We start from the raw sequence: 21,406 nt of genomic DNA, 5'->3' as shown, positions 1-21,406 counted from the left end.
GTATGAGTCTGATGAGGTCAAATCCCAGACCTATCCCAGACCTAACTTGCGTTATCCTCCAAAATATTGATCGAAACGAGGTTTAATCGACTGTTTCAGTGTGGTACCACATTACTACGTGAGCCAAACCAGAAAAAACCCAGGATCAGTTCAACAAGTACGTGAAAAACGCGAATGTATGAGCCTGATTAGGGCGAATCCCAGACCTATCCCAGACCTAACTTGCGTTATCCTCTAAAATATTGAATATTGGTTTAATTGACTGTGTCAGCGTGGTACCACATTACTACGTGATACAATCCAGAAGCAGCCCAGGATCTAGCCATGAAGTATGAGAGATATGCGAAAGTATGAGCCTGCTGAGGGCAAATCCTAGACCTAACCCAAACCTAACAGGCGTTATCCTCTAAAATATTTATCAAGACCAGGTTTAATTGATTGTTTCAGTGTGGTCCCACACTACAACGTGATCCAAACCAGAAAAAACCCAGGATCAGTTCAACAAGTATGTGAAGAATGCGAAAGTATGAGTCTGATGAGTGAAAATCCCAGGCCTGACCTAGACCTAACATGCGTTATCCTCTAAAATATTGAGCGAAACCAGGTTTAATGGACTGTTTCAGTGTGGTACCACACTACTACGGGATCCAAACCAGAAAAAACCCAGGATCTGTTCAACAAGTACGTGAAGGGTGCGAAAGTATGAGTCTGATGAGGTCAAATCCCAGACCAATCCCAGACTTAACTTGCGTTATCCTCTAAAATATTGATCGGAACCAGGTTTAATCGACTGTTTCAGCGTGGTACCACATTACTACGTGATACAATACAGAAATAGCCCAGGATCTAGCCATGATGTATGAGACAGATGCGAAAGTATGAGCATGATGAGGGCAAATTCTAGACCTGACCCAGACCTAACATGCGTTATCCTCTAAAAAATTTTTCAAGCCCAGGATTAATTGACTGTTTCAGTGTGGCCCCACATTACTACGTGATCCAAACCAGAAAAAACCCAGGATCCGTTCTACAAGTATGTGAAGAATGCGAAAGTATGAGTCTGATGAGTGAAAATCCCAGGCCTAACCTATACCTAACATGCGTTATCCTCAAAAATATTGATCGAAACCTGGTTTAATCGACTGTTTCAGTGTGGTACCACGTTACTATGTGATCCAAACCAGAAAGTAACCCAGGATCTGTTCAACGAGTATGTGAAGTGTGCGAAAGTATAAGTCTGATGAGGTCAAATCCCAGACCAATCCCTGACATAACTTGCGTTATCCTCTAAAATATTGATCGAAACCAGGTTTAATCGACTGTTTCAGTGTGGTACCACACTACTACGTGATCCAAACCACAAAAAACCCAGGATCTGTTCGACAAGTATGTGAAAAACGCGAAACTGTGAGCCTGATGAGGGCAAATCCTAGACCTAACCCAAACCTAACATGCGTTATCCTCTAAAATATTTATCAAGACCAGGTTTAATTGAATGTTTCAGTGTGGTACCACTTTACTACGTGATCCAAAGCAGAAAAAACCCTCGATCAGGTCAACATGTATGTTAAAACTGCGAAAGTATGGCCCTGATGAGGGCAAATCCCAGGCCTAACCTAGACCTAACTTGCGTTATCCTCTAAAATATTGATCGAAACCAGGTTTAATTCGCTGTTTCAGCGTGGTACCACATTACTACGTCATACAATCCAGAAACAGCCCAGGATCTAGCCATCAAGTATGAGAAATATGCGAAAGAATGAGCCTGATGAGAGCAAATCCCAGACCTAACCTAGACCTAACATGAATTATTCTCTAAAATATTGTTCGACACCAGGTTTAATCGACTGTTTCAGTGTGGTACCACATTACTACGTGATCCAAACCAGTAAAAACCCAGGATCCGTTTAATAAGTATGTGAAAAACGCGAAAGTATGAGCCTGATGAGGGCAAATCCCAGACCTATCCCAGACCTAACTTGCGTTATCCTCTAAAATATTGATCGAAACCAGGTTTAATCGACTGTTTCAGTGTGGAACCACATTACTACGTGATTCAAACCAGAAAAAAACCCAGGATCTTGTCAACGAGTATGTGAAGTGTGCGAAAGTATGAGCCTGACGAGGGCAAATCCTAGACCTAACCCAGGCCTAACATGCGTTATCCTCTAAAATATTTATCAAGACCAGGTATAATTGAATGTTTCAGTGTGGTACCACATTACTACGTGAACTAAACCAGAAAAAAACCCAGGATCTGATCAACGAGTATGTGAAGTGTGCGAAAGTATGAGTCTGATGAGGGCAAATCACAGACCTATCCCAGACCTAACTTGCGATATCCTCTAAAATATTGATCGAAACCAGGTTTAATTGACAGTTTTAGTGTGGTACCACTTTACTACGTGATCCAAAGCAGAAAAAACCCTCGATCAGGTCAGCATGCATGTTAAAACTGCGAAAGTATGAGCCTGATGATGGCAAATCCCACACCTATCCCAGACCTAACATGCGTTATCCTCTAAAATATTTATCAAGACCAGGTTTAATTGAATGTTTCAGTGTGGTACCACATTACTACGTGATGCAATCCAGAAAAAGCCTAGGATCTAGGCATCAAGTATAAGAAATATGCGAAAGAATGAGCCTGATGAGGGCAAATCCTAGACCTAACCCAGACCTAACATGCGTTATCCTCTAAAATATTGATCGCAACCAGGTTTAATGGACTGTTTCTGTGTGGTACCACACTACTACGTGATCCAAACCAGAAAAAACCCAGGATCTGTTCAACGAGTATGTGAAGAATGCGAAAGTATGGGTCTGATGAGTGAAAATCCCAGACCTAACCTAGACCTAACATGCGTTATCCTCTAAAATATTGATCCAAACCAGGTTTAATGGACTGTTTCAGTGTGGAACCACACTACTACGTGATCCAAACCAGAAAAAACCCAGGATCTGTTCAACAAGGATCTGATGAGTGAAAACCCCAGGGCTAACCTAGACCTAACATGAATTGTTCTCTAAAATAGTGATCGAAACCAGGTTTAATTGACTGTTTCAGTGTGGTCCCACATTACTACGTGATCCAAACCAGAAAAAACCCAGGATCCGTTCAACAAGTATGTGAAGAATGCGAAAGTATGAGTCTGATGAGGGCAAATTCTAGACATGACCCAGACCTAACATGCGTTATCCTCTAAAATATTTATCAAGACCAGGTTTAATTGAATGTTTCAGTGTGGTACCACATTACTACGTGAACCAAACCAGAAAATAACCCAGGATCTGTTCAACAAGTATGTGAAGACTGCGAAAGTATGAGTCTGATGAGGGCAAATCCCAGACATAACCCAGACCTAACATGCGTTATCCTCTAAAATATTTATCAAGACCAGGTTTAATTGAATGTTTCAGTGTGGTACCACATTACTACGTGATCCAATCCAGAAAAAGCCCAGGATCAGTTCAACAAGTACGTGAAAAACGCGAATGTATGAGCCTGATTAGGGCGAATCCCAGACCTATCCCAGACCTAACTTGCGTTATCCTCTAAAATATTGAGCGAAACCAGGTTTAATGGACTGTTTCAGTGTGGTACCACATTACTACGTGATACAATCCAGAAACAGCCCAGGATCTAGCCATGAAGTATGAGAAATATGCGAAAGGATGAGCCTGATGAGTGCAAATCCTAGACCTAACCCAAACCTAACATACGTTATCCTCTAAAATATTTATCAAGACCAGGTTTAATTGAATGTTTCAGTGTGGTACCACATTACTACGTGATCCAAACCAGAAAAAACCGAGGATCCGTACAACAGGTATGTGAAGAATGCGAAAGTATGAGTCTGATCAGTGAAAATCTCAGGCCTTACCTAGACCTAACTTGCGTTGTCTTCTAAAATATTGATGGAAACCTGGTTTCATTGACTGTTTCAGTGTGGTACCACATTACTACGTGAACCAAACCAGAAAATAACCCAGGATCTGTTCAACAAGTATGTGAAGACTGCGAAAGTATGAGTCTGATGAGGGCAAATCCCAGACATAACCCAGACCTAACATGCGTTATCCTCTAAAATATTTATCAAGACCAGGTTTAATTGAATGTTTCAGTGTGGTACCACATTACTACGTGATCCAATCCAGAAAAAGCCCAGGATCAGTTCAACAAGTACGTGAAAAACGCGAATGTATGAGCCTGATTAGGGCGAATCCCAGACCTATCCCAGACCTAACTTGCGTTATCCTCTAAAATATTGAGCGAAACCATGTTTAATGGACTGTTTCAGTGTGGTACCACATTACTACGTGATACAATCCTGAAACAGCCCAGGATCTAGCCATGAAGTATGAGAAATATGCGAAAGGATGAGCCTGATGAGTGCAAATCCTAGACCTAACCCAAACCTAACATGCGTTATCCTCTAAAATATTTATCAAGACCAGGTTTAATTGAATGTTTCAGTGTGGTACCACATTACTACGTGATCCAAACCAGAAAAAACCGAGGATCCGTACAACAGGTATGCGAAGAATGCGAAAGTATGAGTCTGAGCAGTGAAAATCTCAGGCCTTACCTAGACCTAACTTGCGTTGTCTTCTAAAATATTGATGGAAACCTGGTTTCATTGACTGTTTCAGTGTGGTACTACATTACTACATGATGCAATCTAGAAAAAGCCCAGGATCTAGCCATCAAGTATGAGAAATATGCGAAAGAATGAACCTGATGACAGCAAATCCCAGACCTAACCTAGACCTAACATGCGTTATCCTCTAAAATATTGAGCGAAACCTGGTTTAATGGACAGTTTCAGTATGGTACCACAGTACTACGTAAACCAAACCAGAAAAAACCCAGGATCTGTTCAAAAAGTATGTGAAAAATTCGAAAATGTGAGCCTGATGAGGGCAAATCTTAGACCTAACCTTAACCTAACATGCGTTATCCTCTAAAATATTTATCCAGACCAGGTTTCATTGAATGTTTCAGTGTGGTACCACTCTACTACGTGATCCAATCCAGAAATAGCCCAGGATCCGTTCAACAAGTATGTTAAAACTGCGACAGTATGACCCTGATAAGGGCAAATCCCAGGCCTACCCTAGACCTAACATGCGTTATCCTCTAAAATATTTATCAAGACCATGTTTAATTGAATGTTTCAGTGTGGTACCACATTACTACGTGATGCAATCCAGAAAAAGCCCAGTACCAAGCCATCAAGTTTGAGAAATATGCGAAAGAATGAGCCTGATGAGGGCAAATACTAGACCTAACCCAGACCTAACATGCGTTATCCTCTAAAATATTTATCAAGACCAGGTTTAATTGATTGTTTCAGTGTGGTCCCACATTACTACGTGATACAAAACAGAAAAAACCCAGGATCTGTTCAACAAGTATGTGAAAAACGCGAAAGTATGAGTCTGATGAGGTCAAATCCCAGACCTATCCCAGACTTAACTTGCGTTATCATCTAAAATATTGATCGAAACCAGGTTTAATCGACTGTTTCAGCGTGGTACCACATTACTACGTGGTACAATCCAGAAACAGCCCAGGATCTAGCCATGAAGTATGAGAAATATGCGAAAGTATGAGCCTGATGAGGGCAAATCCTAGACCTAACCCAAACCTAACATGCGTTATCCTCTAAAATATTTATCAAGACCAGGTGTAATTGAATGATTCAGTGTGGTACCACATTACTACGTGAACCAAACCAGAAAAATCCCAGGATCCGTTCAACAAGTATGTTAAAACTGCGACAGTATGACCCTGATAAGGGCAAATCCCAGGCCTAACCTAGACCTAACATGCGTTGTCCTCTAAAATATTGATGGAAACAAGGTTTAATTGACTGTTTCAGTGTTGTACTTCATTACTACGTGATGCAATCCAGAAAAAGCACAGGATCTAGCCATGAAGTATGAGAAATATGCGAAAGTAAGAGCCTGATGAGGGTAAATCCTAGACCTATCCCAGACCTAACTTGCGTTATCCTCTAAAATATTGATCGAAATCAGGTTTAATTGACAGTTTCAGCGTGGTACCACATTACTACGTGATACAATCCAGAAACAGCCCAGGATCTAGCCATGAAGTCTGAGCAATATGCGAAAGTATGAGCCTGATGAGGGCAAATCCTAGACCTAACCCAGACCTAACATGCGTTATCCTCTAAAATATTTATCAAGACCAGGTTTAATTGATTGTTTCAGTGTGGTCCCACATTACTACGTGATACAAAACAGAAAAAACCCAGGATCTGTTCTACATGTATGAGAAATATGTGAAAGAATGAGCCCGATGAGAGCAAATCCCAGACCTAACCTAGACCTAACATGAACTATTTTCTAAAATATTGATCGAAACCAGGTTTAATTGACTGTTTCAGTGTGGTCCCACATTGCTACGTGATCCAAACCAGAAAAAACCCAGGATCCGTTCAAAAAGTATCTGAAGAATGCGAAAGTATGTGTCTGATCAGTGAAAATCCCAGGCCTAACCTAGACCTAACATGCGTTATCCTCAAAAATATTGATCGAAACCTGGTTTAATCGACTGTTTCAGTGTGGTACCACATTACTATGTGATCCAAACCAGAAAATAACCCAGGATCTGTTCAACGAGTATGTGAAGGGTGCGAAGGTATGAGTCTGATGAGGTCAAATCCCAGACCTATCCCAGACCTAACTTGCGTTATCCTCCAAAATATTGATCGAAACGAGGTTTAATCGACTGTTTCAGTGTGGTACCACATTACTACGTGATCCAAACCAGAAAAAACCCAGGATCAGTTCAACAAGTACGTGAAAAACGCGAATGTATGAGCCTGATTAGGGCGAATCCCAGACCTATCCCAGACCTAACTTGCGTTATCCTCTAAAATATTGAGCGAAACCATGTTTAATGGACTGTTTCAGTGTGGTACCACATTACTACGTGATACAATCCTGAAACAGCCCAGGATCTAGCCATGAAGTATGAGAAATATGCGAAAGGATGAGCCTGATGAGTGCAAATCCTAGACCTAACCCAAACCTAACATGCGTTATCCTCTAAAATATTTATCAAGACCAGGTTTAGTTGAATGTTTCAGTGTGGTACCACATTACTACGTGATCCAATCCAGAAAAAGCCCAGGATCAGTTCAACAAGTACGTGAAAAACGCGAATGTATGAGCCTGATTAGGGCGAATCCCAGACCTATCCCAGACCTAACTTGCGTTATCCTCTAAAATATTGAGCGAAACCAGGTTTAATGGACTGTTTCAGTGTGGTACCACATTACTACGTGATACAATCCAGAAACAGCCCAGGATCTAGCCATGAAGTATGAGAAATATGCGAAAGGATGAGCCTGATGAGTGCAAATCCTAGACCTAACCCAAACCTAACATACGTTATCCTCTAAAATATTTATCAAGACCAGGTTTAATTGAATGTTTCAGTGTGGTACCACATTACTACGTGATCCAAACCAGAAAAAACCGAGGAGCCGTGCAACAGGTATGTGAAGAATGCGAAAGTATGAGTCTGATCAGTGAAAATCTCAGGCCTTACCTAGACCTAACTTGCGTTGTCTTCTAAAATATTGATGGAAACCTGGTTTCATTGACTGTTTCAGTGTGGTACCACATTACTACGTGAACCAAACCAGAAAATAACCCAGGATCTGTTCAACAAGTATGTGAAGACTGCGAAAGTATGAGTCTGATGAGGGCAAATCCCAGACATAACCCAGACCTAACATGCGTTATCCTCTAAAATATTTATCAAGACCAGGTTTAATTGAATGTTTCAGTGTGGCACCACATTACTACGTGATCCAATCCAGAAAAAGCCCAGGATCAGTTCAACAAGTACGTGAAAAACGCGAATGTATGAGCCTGATTAGGGCGAATCCCAGACCTATCCCAGACCTAACTTGCGTTATCCTCTAAAATATTGAGCGAAACCATGTTTAATGGACTGTTTCAGTGTGGTACCACATTACTACGTGATACAATCCTGAAACAGCCCAGGATCTAGCCATGAAGTATGAGAAATATGCGAAAGGATGAGCCTGATGAGTGCAAATCCTAGACCTAACCCAAACCTAACATGCGTTATCCTCTAAAATATTTATCAAGACCAGGTTTAATTGTATGTTTCAGTGTGGTACCACATTACTACGTGATCCAAACCAGAAAAAACCGAGGATCCGTACAACAGGTATGCGAAGAATGCGAAAGTATGAGTCTGAGCAGTGAAAATCTCAGGCCTTACCTAGACCTAACTTGCGTTGTCTTCTAAAATATTGATGGAAACCTGGTTTCATTGACTGTTTCAGTGTGGTACTACATTACTACGTGATGCAATCTAGAAAAAGCCCAGGATCTAGCCATCAAGTATGAGAAATATGCGAAAGAATGAGCCTGATGACAGCAAATCCCAGACCTAGCCTAGACCTAACATGCGTTATCCTCTAAAATATTGAGCGAAAACTGGTTTAATGGACAGTTTCAGTATGGTACCACAGTACTACGTAAACCAAACCAGAAAAAACCCAGGATCTGTTCAAAAAGTATGTGAAAAATTCGAAAATGTGAGCCTGATGAGGGCAAATCTTAGACCTAACCTTAACCTAACATGCGTTATCCTCTAAAATATTTATCCAGACCAGGTTTCATTGAATGTTTCAGTGTGGTACCACTTTACTACGTGATCCAATCCAGAAATAGCCCAGGATCTAGCCATGAAGTATGAGAAATATGCGAAAGTAAGAGCCTGATGAGGGCAAATCCTAGACCTATCCCAGACCTAACTTGCGTTATCCTCTAAAATATTGATCGAAATCAGGTTTAATTGACTGTTTCAGCGTGGTGCCACATTACTACGTGATACAATCCAGAAACAGCCCAGGATCTAGCCATGAAGTCTGAGCAATATGCGAAAGTATGAGCCTGATGAGGGCAAATCCTGGACCTAACCCAGACCTAACATGCGTTATCCTCTAAAATATTTATCAAGACCAGGTTTAATTGAATGTTTCAGTGTGGTACCGCATTACTACGTGATGCAATCCAGAAATAGCCCAGGATCTAGCCATGAAGTATGAGAAATATGCGAAAGTATGAGCCTGATGAGGGCAGATCCCAGACCTAACCCAGACCTAACATGCGTTATCCTCTAAAATATTTATCAAGACCATGTTTAATTGAATGTTTCAGTGTGGTACCACATTACTACGTGATGCAATCCAGAAAAAGCCCAGTACCAAGCCATCAAGTTTGAGAAATATGCGAAAGAATGAGCCTGATGAGGGCAAATACTAGACCTAACCCAGACCTAACATGCGTTATCCTCTAAAATATTGATCGCAACCAGGTTTAATGGACTCTCTCAGTGTGGTACCACACTACTACGTGATCCAAACCAGAAAAAACCCAGGATCTGTTCAACAAGTATGTGAAAAACGCGAAAGTATGAGTCTGATGAGGTCAAATCCCAGACCTATCCCAGACTTAACTTGTGTTATCCTCTAAAATAATGATCGAAACCAGGTTTCATTGAATGTTTCAGTGTGGTACCACTTTACTACGTGATGCAATCCAGAAAAAGCCCAGGATCTAGCCATGAAGTATGTGAAATATGCGAAAGTATGAGCCTGATGAGGGCAAATCCTAGAACTAACCCAAACCTAACATGCGTTATCCTCTAAAATATTTATCAAGACCAGGTTTAATTGAACGTTTCAGTGTGGTACCACATTACTACGAGAACCAAACCAGAAAAAACCCAGGATCCGTTCAACAAGTATGTGAAGACTGCGAAAGTATGAGTGTGATGAGGTCAAATCCCAGACCTATCCCAGACTTAACTTGCGTTATCATCTAAAATATTGATCGAAACCAGGTTTAATCGACTGTTTCAGCGTGGTACCACATTACTACGTGGTACAATCCAGAAACAGCCCAGGATCTAGCCATGAAGTATGAGAAATATGCGAAAGTATGAGCCTGATGAGGGCAAATCCTAGACCTAACCCAAACCTAACATGCGTTATCCTCTAAAATATTTATCAAGACCAGGTGTAATTGAATGATTCAGTGTGGTACCACATTACTACGTGAACCAAACCAGAAAAATCCCAGGATCCGTTCAACAAGTATGTTAAAACTGCGACAGTATGACCCTGATAAGGGCAAATCCCAGGCCTAACCTAGACCTAACATGCGTTGTCCTCTAAAATATTGATGGAAACAAGGTTTAGTTGACTGTTTCAGTGTTGTACTTCATTACTACGTGATGCAATCCAGAAAAAGCCCAGGATCTAGCCATGAAGTATGAGAAATATGCGAAAGTAAGAGCCTGATGAGGGTAAATCCTAGACCTATCCCAGACCTAACTTGCGTTATCCTCTAAAATATTGATCGAAATCAGGTTTAATTGACAGTTTCAGCGTGGTACCACATTACTACGTGATACAATCCAGAAACAGCCCAGGATCTAGCCATGAAGTCTGAGCAATATGCGAAAGTATGAGCCTGATGAGGGCAAATCCTAGACCTAACCCAGACTTAACATGCGTTATCCTCTAAAATATTTATCAAGACCAGGTTTAATTGATTGTTTCAGTGTGGTCCCACATTACTACGTGATACAAAACAGAAAAAACCCAGGATCTGTTCTACATGTATGAGAAATATGCGAAAGAATGAGCCCGATGAGAGCAAATCCCAGACCTAACCTAGACCTAACATGAACTATTTTCTAAAATATTGATCGAAACCAGGTTTAATTGACTGTTTCAGTGTGGTCACACATTGCTACGTGATCCAAACCAGAAAAAACCCAGGATCCGTTCAAAAAGTATGTGAAGAATGCGAAAGTATGTGTCTGATCAGTGAAAATCCCAGGCCTAACCTAGACCTAACATGCGTTATCCTCAAAAATATTGATCGAAACCTGGTTTAATCGACTGTTTCAGTGTGGTACCACATTACTATGTGATCCAAACCAGAAAATAACCCAGGATCTGTTCAACGAGTATGTGAAGGGTGCGAAGGTATGAGTCTGATGAGGTCAAATCCCAGACCTATCCCAGACCTAACTTGCGTTATCCTCCAAAATATTGATCGAAACGAGGTTTAATCGACTGTTTCAGTGTGGTACCACATTACTACGTGATCCAAACCAGAAAAAACCCAGGATCAGTTCAACAAGTACGTGAAAAACGCGAATGTATGAGCCTGATTAGGGCGAATCCCAGACCTATCCCAGACCTAACTTGCGTTATCCTCTAAAATATTGAGCGAAACCATGTTTAATGGACTGTTTCAGTGTGGTACCACATTACTACGTGATACAATCCTGAAACAGCCCAGGATCTAGCCATGAAGTATGAGAAATATGCGAAAGGATGAGCCTGATGAGTGCAAATCCTAGACCTAACCCAAACCTAACATGCGTTATCCTCTAAAATATTTATCAAGACCAGGTTTAATTGAATGTTTCAGTGTGGTACCACATTACTACGTGATCCAAACCAGAAAAAACCGAGGATCCGTACAACAGGTATGTTAAAACTGCGACAGTATGACCCTGATAAGGGCAAATCCCAGGCCTAACCTAGACCTAACATGCGTTGTCCTCTAAAATATTGATGGAAACAAGGTTTAATTGACTGCTTCAGTGTTGTACTTCATTACTACGTGATGCAATCCAGAAAAAGCCCAGGATCTAGCCATCAAGTATGAGAAATATGCGAAAGAATGAGCCTGATGAGAGCAAATCCCAGACCTAACCTAGACCTAACATGCGTTATCCTCTAAAATATTGAGCGAAACCTGGTTTAATGGACAGTTTCAGTATGGTACCACAGTACTACGTAAACCAAACCAGAAAAAACCCAGGATCTGTTCAAAAAGTATGTGAAAAATTCGAAAATGTGAGCCTGATGAGGGCAAATCTTAGACCTAACCTTAACCTAACATGCGTTATCCTCTAAAATATTTATCCAGACCAGGTTTCATTGAATGTTTCAGTGTGGTACCACAGTACTACGTAAACCAAACCAGAAAAAACCCAGGATCTGTTCAAAAAGTATGTGAAAAATTCGAAAATGTGAGCCTGATGAGGGCAAATCTTAGACCTAACCTTAACCTAACATGCGTTATCCTCTAAAATATTTATCCAGACCAGGTTTCATTGAATGTTTCAGTGTGGTACCACTTTACTACGTGATGCAATCCAGAAATAGCCCAGGATCTAGCCATGAAGTATGAGAAATATGCGAAAGTATGAGCCTGATGAGGGCAGATCCTAGACCTAACCCAGACCTAACATGCGTTATCCTCTAAAATATTTATCAAGACCAGGTTTAATTGAATGTTTCAGTGTGGTACCACATTACTACGTGATGCAATCCAGAAAAAGCCCAGTACCAAGCCATCAAGTTTGAGAAATATGCGAAAGAATGAGCCTGATGAGGGCAAATACTAGACCTAACCCAGACCTAACATGCGTTATCCTCTAAAATATTGATCGCAACCAGGTTTAATGCACTCTCTCAGTGTGGTACCACACTACTACGTGATCCAAACCAGAAAAAACCCAGGATCTGTTCAACAAGTATGTGAAAAACGCGAAAGTATGAGTCTGATGAGGTCAAATCCCAGACCTATCCCAGACTTAACTTGTGTTATCCTCTAAAATAATGATCGAAACCAGGTTTCATTGAATGTTTCAGTGTGGTACCACTTTACTACGTGATGCAATCCAGAAAAAGCCCAGGATCTAGCCATGAAGTATGTGAAATATGCGAAAGTATGAGCCTGATGAGGGCAAATCCTAGAACTAACCCAAACCTAACATGCGTTATCCTCTAAAATATTTATCAAGACCAGGTTTAATTGAACGTTTCAGTGTGGTACCACATTACTACGAGAACCAAACCAGAAAAAACCCAGGATCCGTTCAACAAGTATGTGAAGACTGCGAAAGTATGAGTCTGATGAGGTCAAATCCCAGACCTATCCCAGACTTAACTTGCGTTATCATCTAAAATATTGATCGAAATCAGGTTTAATCGACTGTTTCAGCGTGGTACCACATTACTACGTGGTACAATCCAGAAACAGCCCAGGATCTAGCCATGAAGTATGAGAAATATGCGAAAGTATGAGCCTGATGAGGGCAAATCCTAGACCTAACCCAAACCTAACATGCGTTATCCTCTAAAATATTTATCAAGACCAGGTGTAATTGAATGATTCAGTGTGGTACCACATTACTACGTGAACCAAACCAGAAAAATCCCAGGATCCGTTCAACAAGTATGTTAAAACTGCGACAGTATGACCCTGATAAGGGCAAATCCCAGGCCTAACCTAGACCTAACATGCGTTGTCCTCTAAAATATTGATGGAAACAAGGTTTAATTGACTGTTTCAGTGTTGTACTTCATTACTACGTGATGCAATCCAGAAAAAGCCCAGGATCTAGCCATCAAGTATGAGAAATATGCGAAAGAATGAGCCTGATGAGAGCAAATCCCAGACCTAACCTAGATCTAACATGAATTATTCTCTAAAATATTGATCGAAACCAGTTTTAATTGACTGTTTCAGTGTTGTACTTCATTACTACGTGACGCAATCCAGAAAAAGCCCAGGATCTAGCCATGAAGTATGAGAAATATGCGAAAGTATGAGCCTGATGAGGGCAAATCCTAGACCTAACCCAGACCTAACATGCGTTATTCTGTAAAATTTTTATCAAGACCAGGTTTAATTGAATGATTCATTGTGGTACCTCATTACTGCGTGATCAAAACCAGAAAAAACCCAGGATCTAGCCATCAAGTATGAGAAATATGCGAAAGAATGAGCCTGACGAGGGCAAATCCCAGACCTAACCTAGACCTAACATGAATTATTCTCTAAAATATTGATCGAAATCAGGTTTACTTGCCTGTTTCAGTGTGGCCCCACATTACTACGTGATCCAAACCAGAGAAAAACCCGGGGTCTGTTCAACAAGTATGTGAAAAGCGCGAAAGTATGAGTCTGATGAGATCAAATCCCAGACCTATCCCAGACTTAAATTGCGTTATCCTCTAAAATATTGATCGAAACCAGGTTTAATCGACTGTTTCAGCGTGGTGCCACATTACTACGTGATACAATCCAGAAACAGCCCAGGATCTAGCCATCAAGTATGAGAAATATGCGAAAGTATGAGCCTGATGAGGGCAAATCCTAGACCTAACCCAAACCTAACATGCGTTATCCTCTAAAATATTTATCAAGACCAGGTTTAATTGAATGTTTCAGTGTGGTACCACATTACTACGTGAACCAAGCCTGAAAAAACCCAGGATCCGTTCAACAAGTATGTTAAAACTGCGACAGTATGACCCTGATGCGGGCAAATCCCAGGCCTAACCTAGACCTAACATGCGTTGTCCTCTAGAATATTGATGGAAACCAGGTTTAATTGACTGTTTCAGTGTTGTACTTCATTACTACGTGATGCAATCCAGAAAAAGCCCAGGATCTAGCCATGAAGTATGAGAAATATGCGAAAGTAAGAGCCTGATGAGGGCAAATCCTAGACCTATCCCAGACGTAACTTGCGTTATCCTCTAAAATATTGATCGAAACCAGGTTTAATTGACTGTTTCAGCGTGGTACCACATTACTACGTGGTACAATCCAGAAACAGCCCAGGATCTAGCCATGAAGTATGAGAAATATGCGAAAGTATGAGCCTGATGAGGGCAAATCCTAGACCTAACCCAAACCTAACATGCGTTATCCTCTAAAATATTTATCAAGACCAGGTGTAATTGAATGATTCAGTGTGGTACCACATTACTACGTGAACCAAACCAGAAAAATCCCAGGATCCGTTCAACAAGTATGTTAAAACTGCGAAAGTATGTGTCTGATGAGTGAAAATCCCAGGCCTAACCTAGACCTAACATGCGTTATCCTCTAAAATACTGATGGAAAGCAGGTTTAATTGACTGTTTCAGTGTTGTACTTCATTACTACGTGATGCAATCCAGAAAAAGCCCAGGATCTAGCAATCAAGTATGAGAAATATGCGAAGGAATGAGCATGATGAGAGCAAATCCCAGACCTGACCTAGACCTAACATGAATTATTCTCTAAAATATTGATCGAAACCAGGTTTAATTCGCTGTTTCAGTGTGGTCCCACATTACTACGTGATCCAAACCAGAAAAAACCCAGGATCCGTTCAACAAGTATGTGAAGAATGCGAAAGTATGAGTCTGATGAGTGAAAATCCCAGGCCTAACCTAGACCTAACATGCGTTATCCTCAAAAATATTGATCGAAACCTGGTTTAATCGTCTGTTTCAGTGTGGTGCCACATTACTATGTGATCCAAAACAGAAAATAACCCAGGATCTGTTCAACGAGTATGTGAAGTGTGCGAAAGTATGAGTCTGATGAGGTCAAATCCCAGACCAATCCCAGACTTAACATGCGTTATCCTCTAAAATATTGATCGAAACCTGGTTTAATCGACTGTTTCAGTGTGGTACCACTTTACTACGTGATCCAAACCAGAAAAAACCCAGGATCTGTTCAACAAGTATGTGAAAAACGCTAAACTATGAGCCTGATGAGGGCAAATCCTAGACCTATCCCAGACCTAACTTGCGTTATCCTCTAAAATATTGATCGAAACCAGGTTTAATTGACTGTTTCAGCGTGGTACCACATTACTACGTAATACAATCCAGAAACAGCCCAGGATCTAGCCTTGAAGTATGAGAAATATGCGAAAGTATGAGCCTGATGAGGACAAATCCTAGACCTATCCCAGGCCTAACTTGCGTTATCCTCTAAAATATTGATCGAAACCTGGTTTAATAGACTGTTTTAGTGTGGTACCACTTTACTGCGTGATCCAAAGCAGAAAAAACCCCCGATCAGGTCAACATGCATGTTAAAACTGCGAAAGTATGACCCTGATGAGGGCAAATCCCAGGCCTAACCTAGACCTAACATGCGTTATCTTCTAAGATATTGAGCGAAACCAGGTTTAATGGACTGTTTCAGTGTGGTACCTCACTACTTCGTGATCCAAACCAGAGAAAACCCAGGATCTGTTCAACAAGTATGCGAAAAACGCGAAACTGTGAGCCTGAGGAGGGCAAATCTTAGACCTCACACAGACCTAAGATGCGTTATCCTCTAAAATATTTATCCAGACCAGGTTTCATTGAATGTTTCAGTGTGGTACCACATTACTACGTAATCCAATCCAGAAATAGCCCAGGATCTAGCCATGAAGTATGAGAAATATGCGAAAGTATGAGCCTGATGAGGGCAAATCCTAGACCTAACCCAGACCTAACATGCGTTATCCTCAAAAATATTTATCAAGACCAGGTTTAACTGAATGTTTCAGTATGGTACCACATTACTACGTGATCCATACCAGAAAAATCCCAGGATCTGTTCAACAAGTATGTGAAAAATGCGAAAGCATGAGTCTGATGAGGGCAAATCCCAGGCCTAACCTAGACATAACTTTCGTTATCCTCTAAAATATTGATCGAAACCAGGTTTAGAGGGCTGTTTCAGTGTGGTACCACATTACTGCGCGATCCAAACCAGAAAAAGCCAGGATCTGTTCAACAAGTATGTGAAAAATGCGATAGTATGAGCCTGATGTGGGCAAATCCTAGACCTAACCCAAACCTAACATGCGTTATCCTCAAAAATATTGATCAAGACCAGGTTTAATTGAATGTTTCAGTGTGGTACCACATTACTACGTGAACCAAACCAGTAAAAACCCAGGATCTGTTAAACGAGTCTGTGAAGTGTGCGAAAGTATGAGCCTGATGAGGGCGAATCCCAGACCTATCCCAGACCTAACTTGCGTTATCCTCTAAAATATTGATCGAAACAAGGTTTAATTGACTGTTTCAGCGTGGTACCACATTACTACGTGATACAATCCAGAAACAGCCCAGGAAGTATGAGAAATATGCGAAAGTATGAGCCTGATGTGGGCAAATCCTAGACCTAACCCAAACCTAACATGCGTTATCCTCTAAAATATTTATCAAGACCAGGTTTATTTGAATGTTTCAGTGCGGTACAACATTACTACGTGATCCAAACCAGAAAAAACCCAGGATCCGTTCAACAAGTATGTGAAAAACGCGAACGTATGGGTCTGATGAGGGCAAATCCCAGACCTATCCCAGACCTAACTTGCGTTGTCCTCTAAGATATTGATGGAAACCAGGTTTAATTGACTGTTTCAGTGTTGTACTTCATTACTACGTGATGCAATCCAGAAAAAGCCCAGGATCTAGCCATCAAGTATGAGAAATATGCGAAAGTATGAGCCTGACGAGAGCAAATCCTAGACCTAACCCAGACCTAACATGCGTTATCCTCTAAAATATTGTCAAGACCTGGTTTAATCGACTGTTTCAGTGTGGTACCACATTACTACGTGAACCATACCAGAACAAACCCAGGATCCGTTCAACAAGTATCTGAAGAATGCGAAAGTATGAGTCTGATGAGTGAAAATCTCAGGGCTAACCTAGACCTAACATGCATTATCCTCTAAAATATTGATCCAAACCAGGTTTAGTGGACTGTTTCAGTGTGGTACCACATTACTATGTGATCCAAACCAGGAAATACCCAAGATCCGTTCAACAAGTATGTGAAGAATGCGAAAGTATGAGTCTGATGAGTGAAAATCCCAGGCCTAACCTAGACCTAACATGCGTTATCCTCAAAAATATTGATCGAAACCTGGTTTAATCGACTGTTTCAGTGTGGTACCACAATACTACGTGATGCAATCCAGAAAATGCCCAGGATCTAGCCATCAAGTATGAGAAATATGCGAAAGAATGAGCCAGATGAGGGCAAATCCTAGACCTATCCCAGGCCTAACTTGCGTTATCCTCTAAAATATTGATCGATGCCAGGTTTAATTGACTGTTTTAGTGTGGTACCACTTTACTGCGTGATACAAAGCAGAAAAAACCCTCGATCAGGTCAACATGCATGTTAAAACTGCGAAAGTATGACCCTGATGAGAGCAAATCCCAGGCCTAACCTAGACCTAACATGCGTTATCTTCTAAGATATTGATCGAAACCAGGTTTAATGGACTGTTTCAGTGTGGTACCTCACTACTTCGTGATCCAAACCAGAGAAAACCCAGGATCTGTTCAACAAGTATGCGAAAAACGCGAAACTGTGAGCCTGAGGAGGGCAAATCTTAGACCTAACACAGACCTAAGATGCGTAATCCTCTAAAATATTTATCCAGACCAGGTTTCATTGAATGTTTCAGTGTGGTACCACATTACTACGTGATCCATGCCAGAAAAATCCCAGGATCTGTTCAACAAGTATGTGAAAAATGCGAAAGCATGAGTCTGATGAGTGATAATCTCAGGGCTGACCTAGACCTAACATGCATTATCCTCTAAAATATTGATCCAAACCAGGTTTAGTGGACTGTTTCAGTGTGGTACCACTTTACTACGTGATCCATAGCAGAAAAAACCCTCGATCAGGTCAACATGTATGTTAGAACTGCGAAAGTATGACCCTGATGAGGGCAAATCCCAGGCCTAACCTAGACCTAACATGAATTGTTCTCTAAAATATTTATCGAAACCAGGTTTAATTGACTGTTTCAGTGTTGTACTTCATTTCTACGTGATGCAATCCAGAAAAAGCCCAGGATCTAGCCATCAAGTATGAGAAATATGCGAAAGAATGAGCCTGATGAGAGCAAATCCCAGACCTAACCCAGACCTAACATGAATTATTCTCTAAAATATTGATCGAAACCAGGTTTAATTGACTGTTTCAGTGTGGTACCACATTACTACGTGATCCAAACCAGTAATAGTCCAGGATCCAGCCATGAAGTATGAGAAATATGCGAAAGTATGAGCCTGATGAGGGCAAATCCTAGACCTAACCCAGACCTAACATGCGTTATCCTCTAAAATATTTATCAAGACCAGGTTTAATTGATTGTATCAGTGTGGTGCCACATTACTACGTGATCCACACCAGAAAAAACCCAAGATCCGTTCAACATGTATGTTAGAACTGCGAAAGTATGACCCTGATGAGGGCAAATCCCAGGCCTAACCTAGACCTAACATGAATTGTTCTCTAAAATATTTATCGAAACCAGGTTTAATTGACTGTTTCAGTGTTGTACTTCATTTCTACGTGATGCAATCCAGAAAAAGCCCAGGATCTAGCCATCAAGTATGAGAAATATGCGAAAGAATGAGCCTGATGAGAGCAAATCCCAGACCTAACCCAGACCTAACATGAATTATTCTCTAAAATATTGATCGAAACCAGGTTTAATTGACTGTTTCAGTGTGGTACCACATTACTACGTGATCCAAACCAGTAATAGTCCAGGATCCAGCCATGAAGTATGAGAAATATGCGAAAGTATGAGCCTGATGAGGGCAAATCCTAGACCTAACCCAGACCTAACATGCGTTATCCTCTAAAATATTTATCAAGACCAGGTTTAATTGATTGTATCAGTGTGGTGCCACATTACTACGTGATCCACACCAGAAAAAACCCAAGATCCGTTCAACATGTATGTTAGAACTGCGAAAGTATGACCCTGATGAGGGCAAATCCCAGGCCTAACCTAGACCTAACATGAATTGTTCTCTAAAATATTTATCGAAACCAGGTTTAATTGACTGTTTCAGTGTTGTACTTCATTTCTACGTGATGCAATCCAGAAAAAGCCCAGGATCTAGCCATCAAGTATGCGAAAAACGCGAAAGTATGAGCCTGACGAGAGCAAATCCTAGACCTAACCCAGACCTAACATGCGTTATCCTCTAAAATATTTATCAAGACCAGGTTTAATTGATTGCTTCAGTGTGGTCCCACATTACTACGTGATCCAAACCAGAAAAAACCCAGGATCCGTGCAACAGGTATGTGAAGAATGCGAAAGAATGTGTCTGATGAGTGAAAATCTCAGGGCTAACCTAGACCTAACATGCGTTATCCTCAAGAATATTGATCGAAACCTGGTTTAATCAACTGTTTCAGTGTGGTACCACATTACTATGTGATCCAAACCAGAAAATAGCCCAGGATCTATCCATGAAGTATAAGAAATATGCGAAAGTATGAGCCTGATGAGAGCAAATCCCAGACCTAACCCAGACCTAACATGAATTACTCTCTAAAATATTGATCGAAACCAGGTTTAATTGACTGTTTCAGTGTGGTACCACATTACTACGTGATCCAAACCAGTAATAGTCCAGGATCCAGCCATGAAGTATGAGAAATATGCGAAGGAATGAGCCTGATGACGGCAAATCCTAGACCTATCCCAGGCCTAACTTGCGTTATCCTCTAAAATATTGATCGAAACCAGGTTTAATTGACTGTTTTAGTGTGGTACCACTTTACTACGTGATCCAAAGCAGAAAAAACCCTCGATCAGGTCAACATGCATGTTAAAACTGCGAAAGTATGACCCTGATGAGGGCAAATCCCAGGCCTAAGCTAGACCTAACATGCGTTATCTTCTAAGATATTGAGCGAAACCAGGTTTAATGGACTGTTTCAGTGTGGTACCTCACTAATTCGTGATCCAAACCAGAGAACACCCAGGATCTGTTCAACAAGTATGTGAAGAATGCGAAAGAATGAGTCTGATGAGTGAAAATCCCAGGCCTTACCTAGACCTAACATGCGTTATCCTCAAGAATATTGACCGAAACCTGGTTTAATCGACTGTTTCAGTGTGGTACCACATTACTACGTGATACAATCCAGAAACAGCCCAGGATCTAGCCATGAAGTCTGAGCAATATGCGAAAGTATGAGTCTGATGAGTGAAAATCCCAGACCTAACCTAGACCTAACATGCGTTATTCTCTAAAATATTGATCCAAACCAGGTTTAATGGACTGTTTCAGTGTGGTACCACTTTACTACGTGATCCAAAGCAGAAAAAACACTCGATCAGGTCAAGAAGTATGTGAAGAATGCGAAAGTATGAGTCTGATCCCCTCAGGGGCTGCCAGCCTTTCAGCTGCAGTACGGGCTTAACGAACCCGGGGTACCCGAGTCATACACACACCGTAAGCCTCCTGTTGGTCGTCACAACGACCCATTCACAATTCCCTATTGGTTTTGTGAATGGTACGTGACGGCAGGAGGAACGGGGGTCTTGGCTTAACCGCCTGGGCCACGAGTATGGCGACTCTATAAAATCGCCCTCCAATCCTAAGCTATGGTGCGCGGCGATGGGATGCATGGTTGGGGGAGAAGGCCCAATCCCAAGCGACCACCTCCGGGAAACCTGCCG

The sequence above is a fragment of the Colletes latitarsis genome, unplaced genomic scaffold, assembly GCF_051014445.1.
Source record: "Colletes latitarsis isolate SP2378_abdomen unplaced genomic scaffold, iyColLati1 scaffold0007, whole genome shotgun sequence".
Classification (NCBI taxonomy): Eukaryota; Metazoa; Arthropoda; class Insecta; order Hymenoptera; family Colletidae; genus Colletes; species Colletes latitarsis.
This window is presented reverse-complemented; position numbering follows the sequence as displayed.